Source organism: Typopeltis vanoorti, chromosome 15 (genome assembly GCF_054136105.1).
Source record: "Typopeltis vanoorti isolate ZY-2024b chromosome 15, IOZ_Tvanoo_1.0, whole genome shotgun sequence".
NCBI lineage: Eukaryota > Metazoa > Arthropoda > Arachnida > Uropygi > Thelyphonidae > Typopeltis > Typopeltis vanoorti.
Window position 1 is genome coordinate 114,722,268 of NC_143563.1, and position 14,891 is coordinate 114,737,158.

General features: G+C 39.4%; 1 protein-coding gene across 32 annotated transcripts in view; it reads right to left on the reverse strand.

The window, feature by feature from the left end:
• LOC150099090 (uncharacterized) overlaps nt 1–14,891 on the reverse strand; it is a 479,515-nt gene that overhangs the window by 389,689 nt on the left and 74,935 nt on the right. The window lies entirely within an intron of this gene.

The following is a 14,891-nucleotide window of genomic DNA, read 5'->3' on the forward strand; positions in this document are numbered from 1 at the left end:
TAATATTGATGTAATTAAAACCACAATAATAATTAATTATTATTTTGTATCATTTCCTAGCACGCGACAACTATGTATTTTAATAGGTGATCCACCAAATGTTCGTTACTTGTATTCCATTCCTATAACTGTTTGTAACACTGAAGATGTACTATTAGTTTTAGTATGAAATATCTGTACCTTATTAATTAAAAGTTACTGTGGTCTTACGTGTTCCTTAACAACAGACTATAATTACATGATCAAAGATCTAAAAATAAAACCTTATACGCATACAATTTAATCTATCAAATATTTGTTTTAAAGTAAGAGTTATAATGCATAATGTAAAGAACATGTTTCCTGCTTCATTAGGGATGTCCCTAAGATGAAGATTCAATAGAAGTTAATCTGATTAAATGTTAAGTGTGAAGGATTATCACAGACCTCATTAATAGATAACTATGCCTTGCTTTTGTCATCCATGTCACTTTATTGTATGCTTCAAATCCATATTTATGTGGACCTGAAAAAACATCATGGCCAGTACTCTCTCCAATGTTTCCCTTTCACCGATATAGCCAGATGGTCAAATCTGTGACCAGAAATAATGTGACCCACTATACTAGCTTTGCTTATTCTGTTGTCTATTTCCACTCTCCTGGGACTGTTCCTGTTGCCAGATTTCTGTTGAACAACCAAGTCAAATGTACAGCTAGCTCTGTTACACATTCCCTTAATATATGTGGTGATATTCCATTTAATTCCACACACTTATTAACATGAAGGTAATTAAAATTCTAAACACTTCACGTTCTTGAACTGTCAGTTGTCTGGTCTTCCTATTGTTATTCAACGTTACTCTGAATTAGAGAAAGATGTTGGAAGTTTTTCCCCACTTGGTTAGACTATAACAAATTTAGATTAATCCTTTATCCAAGTGTAAGCAATCAAAGTTTGTGTCTGAAATATCTTCAGGACTGAGGCAACTCATGGTAAAGGTGGACTAAGCTCTCATCACTTGTCTTAGTATCACACATAATGCAAAGCACATCTCTTTGCATACATGTATAATGCTATGCATTAAGGGAAGGGCCACTACTCAGACTGGTTTTGACTTTTATTGAGGTCTCATCAGTGGGAGCCAAACCCAGAGGTGATACTAAGGTGGAAGTAATGGAGAAGTCACATTTACCTATGCGAGTTTCCAAAAGGTGTCTCACCTTATTATTAAATTACTCTGGATTAGAGAAAGATGTTGGAAGTTTTACCCCACTTGGTTAGACTATAATAAATTTAGTTTAATCCTTTATCCAAGTGTAAGTAAACAAGCTAGCATTATATGTCTGCAAGGAGATGTGCTTTGCATTATAGAAGATACTAAGACAAGTGATGAGAGCTTAGTCCACCTTTACCATGAGTTGCCTCAGTCCTCAAGATACTTCAGGTGCAAACTTTGTTTGCCTACACTTGGATAAAGGATTAAACTAAATTTCAACTGCATGCTGCACAAGATAATTTTCCCTGACTAGCTAAAGAAACTATATCCTTACTCACACGATATTTCCTGTTAATATTTCCATAAGTAAAGTCACCCATTATTATAACCCTCCTGCAGCTCAACTGTCTGAACATTTCTGAATCATCTTCCTCTGCACTCCCTGGGATATAGCAACATCCTACTAAATATCTTAAGTTTGTGTTAACCTCAACTTTGCACCAAATGGTCTCAAAGCCACTATCATTATTGCTTTCTCCAAGAAAGCAATAATGATAGTTCCATCTCTAGAGGACATGACTATTCTAAAATCATCAGTAATACCCAACCTCATCGTATTTTCTGTTTGTTTTTTTGGAAAATGCTATAGTCAGACCTCAAGGGTTTTGAGTATGGGTGCGGCAATTCCGAGGTACCTGATACTGGACCAGGCCTTATTTCATGTAACATACAAGGAAGGGGCTGAAAAATTCTGATAAACACCTAAAACAAAAATTATATTAAAGCAACTGACATAACCACAAGAAAGAACATATCTCAAAACTCTTTAACCCCATGTTTCATCAAATTGTAATAATTTGTTCTTTTTCTTTTAGAATATATAAGAAGACATATCACAGGTTTTGAAGCAATTTGAAGACACATAGGTTCAGGCCATCACTAAGTTTTTCATGCTGCAGAAAATCTGCAAGTGAGATTCACCAAACTTTGTGCAAGAGTTTAAGGGACTGTGGCCCAATATATCCAACAGTTGTCAGATTGGTGGCCAAGTTTAATGGGCATTGTGAGAGCAGATGCCTGCAGGTCAGGAAGACCTTCGACAGCGATCACACCTGAAAACATCAATGCAGTGCATGCCATGATCCTTGACAGATGAATACCAGTCAAAAACTGGGAATATCCAAATTCCGACCAAAAGAGAGAATGTGTGCTATCATCTCAAAGAATTTTGGGTCATTCTAAGAAATCAGGTGCAAATTTTTTGGCTCATATTGGGACTGTTGATTAAACATAACTTTATCACTATGACCAAGAGACCAAACAGCCAAAGCAGTTCCAAACTCAAAAGTCAGCAGGGAAGGTTCTTGCCAGTGTGTTTTGAGATATGAATTGTGTAATTCTTTCTAATTACTTCAAAAAAGGTGAAACTGTTACAGCAGCAGTTTATTCAACAGCTGTGAAGGAATTGAAGGAGTACTCAAGAAAAAACACCATGGGAAACTGAGCAGAGGCATGTTGCTTTTGCAGGACAATGCACCTACTCACATTGTTCATGGATCCCAACAGACAATACACAACTTGGGCTTTTCAATGTTTGCCTCACCCACCCTACTTGCCAGGCCTTCCCCCCTCTATTTCCTATTCCCAAATTTAAAAAACCACTCGAAAGAAACAAAATTTACCACAGATGATGAAGCTACATATGCAGATGAGGACTGGTTTGTGCAACAATGGGAAAGACTTTTTCTCCAAGGATTGCAAATGATGCAGCAGCATTGTAATTAGTATATAACACTTTGTGGGGAATATGTAGAATAATGTGTAAGTTACATGGTTCTACCTCAATTCCTTCTTCACGGTGATTATCATAACTTTTCAGCACACCCTCGTACATCTGTTATATTATCTGTAAACCAGTCCTCCCCCCTTCTTTCCTTCTTGTTCCCCCCCCCCCCAATGCTATTAAAGTATTTGAAGGCTAGGGGTGAATCTTTCCTATTTTGCTATTTCATCTCTTCTTATGGACTGGGAGTCTGACTTAGCTAGTAGGCAGAAGTTCCAAATCCACTTGGCCAACATGGGATGAATTGGGGAACAAAACTTCTCAGGTATGTGGAAATGGCCTCTGCAACCCAACCACTTTTTTTTTTCCCTGCAGTGACTTCACTCAAAAATGCTAATATGGTTATTCCTCATAACACATCTCATGCATGATCATCATTAATACGTGCAGAATAATCACTGCTGCATTCAGGGAAGAGAGTCCTCTTTGAGAAGTATATTACAGACTCCAACGAGTCGGTGATATTGTGAATGAGGAATACAGAAGGTATAGGATTAATCTTAGAGGGGGATTTTACATAGGCACATGGAATGTTTGGGATCTACAGATAGGTGCTCTCAATATTGTCTGTAAAGAACCGGAAATGTATAAAACTGACATCCTGGGAACTAGAAACCAGATGGAATTGAGACAGTCACTTCAAAAGACTGGATGGTAAGCTAATTGTTTATTCAGGAGGTGACTCAAAGCATCATGTGGTAGCTGTGATATTGAAAAGTTCAGGAAACAACTCTTCTTGGTTATAATGCTGTCAAACGACAGGATTAATTACTTTGTATTAGCCTTAAGGCTCATCCTACCAATGCATCGATAATGGTAGTTTATGCACCACACACAGATAGGCCTGATGAAGAGAGTGAGAAATTCTATAAAAATTACAACTGTTTTGGACTGCCTGCAAAGGAGAGATGTACTTTACATCTTAGGGGACTTTAATGCAAAAGTGGGAAAGAGTATGAGTTATGCCTGAGTATGCCATGTTCAGTCTGGGACAAATATTAGTTATTACCAATACCTGCTTCCAAAAACACCCACGACAAACCTATACCTTGACATTTAATACTGATAGGTCCTGGCTCTCCAACAGTGGAAGACAAGTATCTCTGGTGTGCATACTTGTCCTGGAGCACAGTGTAGTGCAGACCATCAGCTAGTAAGAGCCAAAGTAAGACTAAGACTCTTAAACCGTCCAAGTCAGGCATGTAATGCTAAACTGGATGACAGAGTAATTGCTAGTGGGTTCACAGAATAAACATCAACTTATTTGGATGATCTTTTGGAGACTAGGGAGGAAAACTCACCTTGAATTGCTTTGGGAAGGAGTGAAGGTTATAATACAGGATACAGCCAAGAAGTATCTTGGCCCATTAAAAGACCTAAGGATATCAGATTGAACATGGGATCTAATCAAAAGAAGGCAGTTGGGGAAACAAAGAGACGAAGTGGAGAGTATAAGAGATTACACAGAGAAGTCAGAAGCACCATCAGGCAGGATAAGGATACTAATAAATGTTAAGAGACAGAGTTCTAGATGAGGAGGCACAATTATAAGCCCAAATTGAATGTCATCAAAGAAAGGAATGGAGCACTATTAACAGAAGAAGTGGAAATCAAAAACAGATGGAAACAATACTGTGAGGAACTATACAACAGAATGGATAAAAAAATTTGGAAGAGCCCTCTCACCAGGAAAATTTTGATTTGGAACCTCCTCCACTTAAACATAAGGTTGAAAGAGCAGTTAAACAGCTTAATAGCAATAAGGCCCCAGGTGCAGATGGAATCCCAGCAGTTAATTAAGGCTACAGGAGATGGGATAAGTGTTTCACAGATTGATTACAAGAATGTGGGAGACAGGATCATGGCCTAGAGACTGGAAGAAGTCAGTTTTCATACCACTACACAAGAAGAAAGATATGAAGGATCACAAGATCAATAGAACTATTAGTTTAGTATCTTATGCAAGCAAAATTTTAATGAAGATCATTCTCAATAGGATTGAGGCCAAAGTTGAGGCACAGATGCTAGAGGAACAAGCAGGTTTTAGGAAAGGTAAGGGTACCAGAGATCAGATCCTTTGCAATGATCTTAGACAGATCATAGAAAGTATTTAGACTTCCTATGGTAATGTGTTTCAGACTATCCTAAAGCTTTTGGCTGTGTTCAGTTTGTGAAAATTTGGGAAGTAGTGAAAAGAATGGGGTTTCTTCAACACACTATCAGGCTGATAGTGGAACAAGAAGCCACGGTAAGAAAAGATGTTGAATTAACTGATTGGCGTCAGGTTGAAAAGGGAGATAGGCAAGGATGTTTGCTTTCTCCTCACTTGTTAAGTATCTATGCTGAGGACTTAATGCATGATGCATTGGATGAGCTCAAGACAGGATAGCTGGTAGATTGATCAGTAATCTAGGGTATGCTGATGATGTATTCATCTGTAATGACAAAGAACTAGGACAAATTCTTGACAAACTTAATGAGATCAGTAAATAACAGAGGACTTCAGTTCAATCCTAGCAAGACAAAGATTGTGGTTCTCAAAGGAAATGCAGACAAGGAAGCTCCTGAGAAATGGAGAAAGAATTGAGGAAGTCAACAAGTTTGAGTACCTGGAATCCATTATTAATGTGAAGAATTGCTGTTCAGAAGAAGATTAGCAATGGCTAAAACAACAGTCACAGACCTCTCTAAAATCTGGAAAGATGGATCTATCTCCATGGGAACAAAGTTGAGGATTATGGCTGTAGCTGTTGGATATGAGATTATATTTTTGCATTTTACACTCAGAGTCCCACTATCTGGTTTCCATTTCTCTGACTGGCTACATGCTCACCTCCTCTCATCCAGCTTCTCACTTCTGCTCTTAGGGAGCAGAAGTGAGAAGCTGGATGAAAGGAGGATGGAAACCTAAATGCAGGACATCTATAGCAAACAGCTCTTTCCTACTACAGAATTTATCCTACACATAAACAAACTCCAGTCTTCTCTGCCTTGCATATTACAGCTAGCATGCTATTGTGATCATTGTTCTCCTCCTCAGCTCTCCACTTTCATACCTTGGAACACACAATTCTACCACTCACACTCTTTCGCTTCACTGTCTCAAGCAATATTCCCAAATCACACACACTACTCCATTTACACTTTCTCACAAGTCATTTGTTCCAACCAGCGTAATCAATTCCTCTGCATTTCCCTCTCTGCTCTATAGTCTCAGTCATTCTTCCTATTGTTGCTCTCTCAGACATACTTTTGACATTTGCTCCATTCTTACATCTTTCACGACAGAATCCCCATACAGAACTACAATACAACTACTTTCCACCATTCTACTGCGATCATTCATCTCTGTCTCATCTGCACTTTCCTGCTTACACCTTCAACTACCAATCTCTTCTCCAATTGTTCTATCTCACACACTTTAATTCATTCCTCAACCTTACCAATATACATTATTTTCTAATATCCTCACTTTTGTGTTCATAATTTTCATGCTATCTTATTTATCATTCCTCATTTGTTTGGAAATACAGCTCTGCTGAGGCTGCTGCTGTCCTCTTGAAGAAGAGGAGAATAACAAGTGATCTTTTTGCACAATCATAGTGAATTCAAAACAGACCTGTATATCAGTTTTCAGTGATATTAAAGTTAATCTCTTAAGGCTGATAATGTGATCTTCTTTGTAAAAGAGTCAAATAACGAATACTCAATCCCAAATTCAATGGATAATTGAATTCTTCACATTGGATGATGAGCATGTACAAATTCTTGAGAAGTATTCAGGTAGTAGACTTCATTTTTCAGCATTACCAATTTCACTGATTATAGTACTGCATAACACATTTATCTAATGGATCAGTTTAGGCAAATTATGTGAATTCTCATTAAATATGAATCGCTTAAATAATTTCTGCATTATTATATTTACAGCTATTTTGCCTGCTTCTGTTTAGGAGTGCCCCCATTTAAATGTCATTGGCTTTTTTACTCATGGATTTTTAGGGCATTGTAGATGTATAATTATCAATAACTATATGTAGCATAAAGGAAGAGAAATTTACACCTACCTTTTTCTGGGTGTTGTCGCTTTTCTTCTTTCTGCGATGTCCAAACTACTGTGTGTTGGGAGGGTGGAGGGATTAGGCAATGTGGGAGAATTAAAATAGAAATGGAAAAATACCGGGTTTTTTGAATAATATATATATATACACATTTATATATATATATATATTTTTTTTTTCTGCCGCTAGAGGGGCAGATGGTTGGTCGTGTTTTCAGGGAGCTCCTGAAAACTAAATATAATTTTGAATGAAAATTAGAATATAGGTTAAAATCATAATGTAATATTGTCTAATTTTGGTAGCTTGTGGTGTCTGTGTGATTTTGGTGTAAATTCCGTTATTTAATTTAGTATTTAACGATACGTTGCATAGATTTGAATATGGCGGCAATGCGACGTAAGATAATGGCGTCCAAAAATACGACCATTGTTCAAAAACTATAATGTGAGAGAATTTGTCCAATATGATGTGTGTGGAATGTATGCATTCCCGAATGAGGCTGTAGTTGAAAGTGATAGTGGTGGGAGAATGTGCAGAAAGTGTAAGCAAAGTGAGGAGTTGAATTATGTGTCAGGTTGTGAGACAGTTATGGTTGAAGAAAGCCAGAATGTGAGTGAAAATAGTGGCTTGATAGGGAATTGCGATGTACAAGATGGCAATGAGAGCGGTGATCTAAGAAAGAGTGAGAGCAACTATACAGAGAAAGAAAATTTGAATGATAAAAAAAATGAGGAATTATTTGTAGGAAGTGAGATCGCTAGGTTGCGCGCAGTGATACAAAATGCACAGCGGCAATTAGAGCACCTGCAAAACTCTTTCCAGAGTGATTCGGCTAACGTAAATAAACAGCGTAAGATTGGGCGAGTTTCTGAAATGAAGGAAAGAGTGTTGTATGGTGACTCGTTATTAAGAGGAGCAATAGATGAGAGTGTAACTAAATCATACTTACCAGGTGCGAAATTTAAGGATGTAAGTGAGAGTATTAGAGTGCAAAAACAGAGGGTGAAAGAATTAATAATTGTGGCGGGTACAAATGAATTGAAAGGACTTATAAGCGAGGACTTGAAAGTATTGTTAAAGGTAGCGAAAGAAAAGAGTGACAGAGTTAGAATGGTGAGTCTGTTGCTGCGGTATGACAGAGAGGAGTTTAGAAGGAGGGCCATAATCGCAAATGACATTATGCGCAGGTTATGCAGACGGTGTGGAATGAGTCTGATGGGCGAAAGGACTTATACAAGATGGATGGCCTGTATTTGAATGGACTTGGTGTGCGAAGACTGGAAAAAGCGTTGCTGAATGAAGTGAAAATGGATGTGCAGAACCAGGGAAACTAGAGCTACCAAGGAGGGGGAGGGAGTGGATATGCAGACATCAGTGAGACAGTCGAGTGTAAAAATGTATATAATGTACCTGAGCCAGCACTAAGGACAGAAAATGGGAATGGGACATTTAGAATAACGCATCAAGATAGGGGTGGGACAAAGGGATCACTGCATTTCATGTATACTAGGAACAAGGAAGAATTTTTGGCCTTGATTGGCTCTTCCTGGCCACAGGTTATTGGCATTAGTGAAACATGGCTGACGAAAGATGATATAGTTAGTGGGATAGAATGTGTAGGTTATAGTGTGTTTAGGAGGGACAGAGAGAATAAAATTGGGAGAGGGGTGTTATTGATGATAGCTGATGAACTGCAGCCAAGGAGAATTGAAGTTGTATTGCAGGATAGTGAAAGGAGCTCATTTGAGGCTATTTGGTGTAAGACTGAGGCTGGCAGAATAAAATATGCAGTTGGGTGCTGCTATAGACCAGGTGATGGAATAGATGGTGGAGATAGTATGCATAAACAAATTGATGAAATGAGTGGAAGGAGGGTAATTATTATGGGGGATTTTAACTATAGTAACAGTGATTGGAAGGAGGAGAGGACACATGTGAGGAAGGAAATGGATTTTATTCAATTATTAAGGGATAACTATCTGAGACAGCGTGTAATTGAAAATACTAGGGGTGTGAAGAGTGCTTGACCTGGTAATAGCATCTCACAATTTGACTGTAATGAATATGACCATGTTGCCACCTATTGGTGAGAGTGATCATAACGTCTTGACCTGGAAGGTGGCTAAAGGTGTGGAATTTTTGATTAAGACAAGGTATATGTGGAATTACCGTGCTGGCAAGTATGACAAGCTTAGGAGATTGCTTGGATCAGTGCATTGGCATTTACAACTGCAAGGGCTAGACGTCGATAGAACATGGGAAGTAGTCAAGGAGCATTTACAGGAGGTTATGGCTGATTGTACACCTAGGGTCCGAATAGTAAAACAAGTAGGGGTTAAATGGATGAATAACACCATTAAGCTTGAGCTGCAAAAACAAGAAACAATGGTGGAGGGAATTTAAAGAAAGGGGTGACTTGCAGGCACACGAACGGTATAAAGTGCAGGCCAGAAGGGTAACGAGTGTGGTAAAAACCACAGCAAAAGCCGATTATGAAAGGAAACTAGCTATGCAAGCAAAAGAGAATTCCAAACAGTTCTTTCAATATGCTGCAAGCAAGAAAAAACTGTACATGGCAAAATGATTTTAAGGAATGACGATGGTAAGGAGGTCACTGAATCAGTCGATATAGTGGAGTTACTGAGCGCGCACTTTGCAAAAGTATATCATCCAGGTGGTGACATTGAAGAAATGAAGGAGCCATTAGTTTATACGGGAATTGTGATGAATGAAGTGGAAGTGAATAGTCTATTACAGAACCTTAATGTGAATACATCTGTGGGATTGGATGGTATACGGGCACGGGTCTTGCGTGAAGTAGCTAAGGAATTATCAGTGCCCTTGACCATGTTGTTTAATCTGAGTCTCGGGTCTGGTTTAGTCCCGAAGGTGTGGAAAGAGGGGAAAATAGTTTCACTGCATAAAGGAGGATCCTAGACTACGGTTGCAAATTACCGACCGATCAGCATATCAGGAGGTGTTGTCTTGGAGAAAGTAGTCAAGAGAAAAATACAGGAATGGATTGATGAAAATGAGATACTGTACAGGGGACAGCATAGTTTTGTAAAGGGTAGATCATGCTCGAGTAACTTGCTCAAGTTTTATAACAAGGTGACGGCTGAACTGGATAACGGTAATGGGTTTACAGTGATACTGCTGGACCCGGCAAAGGCGTTTGACAGGATACCACATGGAATTCTAATCCGTAAACTACAACATATGGGAATGGATATAGGGTTGGTGAGATGGATAGGTGGGTGGTTGATGGAGAGATATCAAAGAGTGGTTTATTCAGGAGTGGAGTCCAAAAGACGGCCTGTGACTAGTGGGGTGCCGCAGGGTTCTGTTCTTGGACCACTGTTGTTTAATCTGTTCATTAATGATATAGGGAAGGATCTAAGTGGAACAGTTCATTTATTCACTGATGATGCAAAGTTGGGGAGGGTGATAGTGAATGCAGAAGATGTCAAAGTCTTGCAGGATGACTTAGATAGATTGGAGTTCTGGGCTAAGGAGAAGGGATATCAATTTAATGTGACAAAATGTAAGGTTATGCATTTTGGGGTGAAAAGATTAGCAGCAGTATACCACATGGGTGGAACTGTACTCCAAGAAATTGATGAGGCCAGGGACTTGGGAGTGTTGGTGGATAGGGAGATGAAGTTTAGGGGGCACATTGCGAAAGTAGCTAAATCTGCTCATCAACTCACTTGGTTGTTGAAAAATACTTTTGACGAGCAGAGACAAGCAAGTTATTGTATCTCTGTACCGAGCCTTGATAAGACCTCATCTTGACTACTGTGCCCAGATTTGGTCACCTCGGTTCCTTCTCGATGGGGAGGAGGTGGAGAGGATCCAGAGGCGAGTGACTAAGATGATAGCAGGTCTATGGAATGAACCATATGAGAACAGGTTGAAGATTGTGGGTTGCAGAAACTGGTTGATAGGCAGAAAAGGGGAGATATGATTGAGACATTCAAATTGCTAAAAGGATTCTATAAGATTAATTCAGAGGATATTTTTGAGATCAGGACTGGTGGTGGGAGAACTAGGGGACACCTATGGAAGCTGGGTAAGAGTGTGGTTAGCAGTCGTGTTAGAGCTGGGTTCTTTACTTTTAGAGTGGTAAATGAGTGGAATAAGCTGCCAGAGTCTGTTGTGGGTGCTATGACAGTGAGCGAGTTCAAGGCAAGGTATGATAGATACTGTGAGAATGTCGTATAGTTGTGTGGACATGATGTTTAGGGCCTCTCTCGATGAGTCTAAGGACTCCCTGGAGTAGGCCGAAAATAATAATAATAATGATAATAATAATACATATATATTTATTTTATTAGGGATGGGTGGAGCATTTTTTATATTTATATAGGGTGGGAAAGGGTGAAAGGGGTTTAAAACAGCAACTGATTTTTTTAGAGGGGGAGAGGAGAGAGGGTTGACGGGGTGTGGTCCGTTTCGACTATGCTTGGTCGTCGTCTGAACACATGGAGGAAGTGGATGCTATGTCAGGTCGGTTAGGTGCTTCTGCTTTTGAAGTGTGTGTGTTATGCCTATTGGTCGGGGTTGTGACCTCAATTTTATGTTGTGAAGCTTCCAAACCTCGGAGATTATGCAAGGCCTGTGGACGTTGATAGAGTTCACATCACATTTTATGGCTAATTGTTTCTGATATTCTAAGCATCGTTTCATTGTCTTGTCTGTCTACTATGATGGCCTTGTCAATCTGCGGGGTATGTTTTTGTTCAAGGGCGTTAACAGCTATTTCCGTTTTTCCTGTGCTTTGTATTCGATTTTTCTTTTTGTTCTTGCTTTTTTTGGTGTTTAAATGTTCTGGAATGGGGATGTAATAATCGCGGAAATGTTCTTGTAGTTTTGCCCATAAAGACCTGATGGTGGAACATGTGTAGGTGATATCACAGTCTTTTTGGCAGGGAAATTTGTAGACTACGTTGTGGTGTTTAAATATTTCTTTTTGTGTGTGAGATTTAGTGGGTTTCAGGAGATTTGCCAATTTTTGGTTTGTGGTGAATACCAGTTTGTAGTCAGTATGTTTGAAGATGTATTTATAGGCTTTGTATGTGTTTTGGGTGTATGGTAGTTTGATAATTTTTTGTTTTGGGAAGTTTGTTTTGGTACTTGGGTTGTTTTGGCGGTTTTTGGCCGTCATGTTTGCGTAATTTATTAGTTGTGTATGATAATTGCAATTTTTGAAGATCTACGTTAGTTTTTTTTATTTCTGCGTTTAGATTACTCTGATTGGTCGAAAATTTGTAGACATTTATGAATTGTGATAAGATGACCGATTTTTTAATGGAATATGGATGGTATGTGGCATACTTTCATGGCTATTTTGTTGTATGTTCTGATTAATGTCAAGTTTAAGAAACTGATGGCTTTGTTCTGTTCGGTTTCTATGGTGAATTTTAGTCTGTTGCTGTAACTGTTTAGGGATGGTTTTAAGGTACTGATGTGTGTAGGATGTCCAATGCACATAATATCGTCCACGTATCTGCTATAAAAGGTGATGCCTGGGGGGGGGGGGGGTATAGTAGGAGTAATTCTATGTGTGCTAGGAATAATTCCGCTAGTTGTCCGCTGATGTTTTGGCCCATGGGGAGTCCGTATACGTGGACAATATTCTGTGCATTGGACATCCTACTCACATCACCACCTTAAAAGCGTCCCTAAACAGTAACAGCAACAGACTAAAATTCACCATAGAAACCGAACAGAACAAATCCATCAATTTTTTAAACTCAACATTAATCAGAACATACAACAAAATAGCCACGAAAATACAATTTCTGCATACTATAAAACAGTGATCAAATTGGAGGCTGCTAAAACCAGATTTTTACCAGTGGAGAAATCATCCGAACAGGTTCTGCAGATCTCAGAAGGTATGCAAATTATAAAGTACCAAGGCAGAAATTACGCAGAACAATAAATATATATAAAGTAAATGGAACCTTATATCTGGTGATACAAGACTTGGCGGTTTTTGGCTTCATTTAGAATAAATGCCAGACAGTTTGTGTTAAATGAAGCGCAAAGCAGGGCTATATGCTATCACCAACATTGATTTTCTCAAGGAAAGCAATATTAAACCTAATATTCAAATAGGAGATATGAAGATTAGTCATTCACTCCAGAGAAATTATATCCTCTTTGAAAGAAAAAAGAGGACTGCTGCAAGATTTCAGGATATTAAAGAAATGCTGTGATAGATTGGTAAGAAAATCAGTAATGAAGACAAACTACAAGGGTTGGTTGATAAGTCCGTGCAAAAATGAAGAAAAAAATTTTTTTTTGGGACAAACATTTTTTATTATTCAACATAGTCTCCTTTGAGGTCTATACACTTAGTCCAATGATGCTCGAGTTTTTTGATCCTGTCCATATAATATGATTTGTTCAACTCTTCAAATTAGGCAGCTGTTTGCAATCACCTCATTTTGATGAAAATCTCTTTCCTGCCAGCCATTTTTTCATGTTTGAAAACAGATAGTAGTCCTAGGGAGCCAAATATGAAGAGTATGGGGGGGGGGGATGCGAGAGGACTTCGCAGAGTAAATCAAACAATTTTGGGGTCACAATTGTAGCAGAATGAGCAAACGAGAGACCGGTGCAAGACATAAGTAGAGAGGAAGTGGATTGGGGACTAAGAAAAGTGAAGAATGGAAAGGCTGTGGGGGCAGACCAGATACCTGGGGAAGTGTGGAAAAGTTTGGGCAGTGAGGGTGTGGATATGCTATGGGATCTGATGAGGAAAATAGCCCAACAGGAAAAGATACCAGAGGAATGGAGGAAAAGTATTCTCGTCCCAATCTACAAAGGAAGAGGAGATGTTCAAGATTGTGGCAACTATAGAGGTATCAAGCTGATGTCACACACATTGAAGATATGGGAAAGAGTAATTGAAGGAAGGATATGGCAGGAAACGAAAATTGGTGAGGAGCAGTTTGGATTTATGCCAGGAAGAGGGACAACAGATGCGATATTTGTGGTAAGGCGATTGATGGAGAAATATAGAGAGATGCAAGTGGATCTGCACATGGTGTTTATAGACCTGGTTAAGGCATATGACAGAATGGCCAGGCAGGAGGTGTATGAGGAAGAAGGGGTGTCGGAGAAGTACATGAGGTTGGTGAAGGAGATGTATGAGGGAACAGAAACGGTCAGGTCTAGTGTCGGCATGACAGAAGGGTTCCCCATTGTCGTAGGATGTCTCAGAGCTGACCAAGGGTCAGCTCTGAGCCCCCTACCTCTTTGACCTGGTCATGGATGTACTAGTGGAGGATGTCAAGAAGGAGGCACCATGGAGCATGCTGTTTGCCGACGACACTGTTCTATGCGAATCATCCCGAGAGAAGCTTGAAAATACCCTGGAAGAGTGGAGAAGGGCATGAGAATTAACCAGGTGAAGACTGAATATATGTCAACGGGGAGTGACAAGGATATGGCCATACGACTCCAGGGTGAAAGGCTAATTTCAGGGAAGAAATTCAAGTACCTTGGGTCGGGTGTCGAGAGGAATGGTGACTTGGATGAGGAAATACAGCACCGAATAACATGCAGTTGGATGAATTGGAGGAAGATGAGCGGGGTCCTGTGCGACAAGAGTGAGTTGTAAGAGGAAAGCTGCATAAGATGGTGGTGAGGCCAGCGATGCCCCATGGCGCAGAGATTGATTGAAATGAATGCCAGACACAGAGTAATAGATCTATCTGACTGAAACTTAGTGTGTGATCCTCCAACAGTTGCCAGCAACTAAAAATAACCTAGATAC